We start from the raw sequence: 527 nt of genomic DNA, 5'->3' as shown, positions 1-527 counted from the left end.
GCTCAGCCAAAGTGGGAGGCTGTGCTGTGGTCTGGTGTCCCCTCCCCGCTCTGGGGGGTCCTGGGGTGACGGCCACCCCAGCCTGGCCGGAGAGCCCTCCAGGCGCCCTGGAAGCTGGCAGGAACCATCAGCGAGAAGGGATGACTGACAGTCCCGGTAGCCCCTGGGCCCCGCTGTGCGCGCGGAGCCTTCCCTGGTGTGAGTCTTCGGGTCGCCCCCGCCCCCGCCATCGAAAAGCCGATCCTAGAGGAGGCTGCTGGGGCCCAGGCGGGGGGACCAACCCCTGTTTGCCCAGATGCCCCAGCCTAGGCACGAATGTCCCCCCCCAGCCTGGAAACGTTCTCAGTTCGAGATGCTTTGTCGTGGCAGATCAGGGCCACGCAGCCGGGCAGGGGGGGGTCAGGCTCAGAACTTGGGGGTGCGAGCCCAGAGCCCCAGCCCCTGCAGTCCGCAGTCAAGCTCCTCTGGACTCACGGGTCAGGCTGGCAGCAGGACCAGAGCCCTCCCTGCCCCTGCCCCTGCCCCCC

The sequence above is a fragment of the Crocuta crocuta genome, unplaced genomic scaffold (assembly GCF_008692635.1).
Source record: "Crocuta crocuta isolate KB4526 unplaced genomic scaffold, BGI_CrCroc_1.0 scaffold110, whole genome shotgun sequence".
Taxonomy (NCBI): Eukaryota; Metazoa; Chordata; class Mammalia; order Carnivora; family Hyaenidae; genus Crocuta; species Crocuta crocuta.
This window is presented reverse-complemented; position numbering follows the sequence as displayed.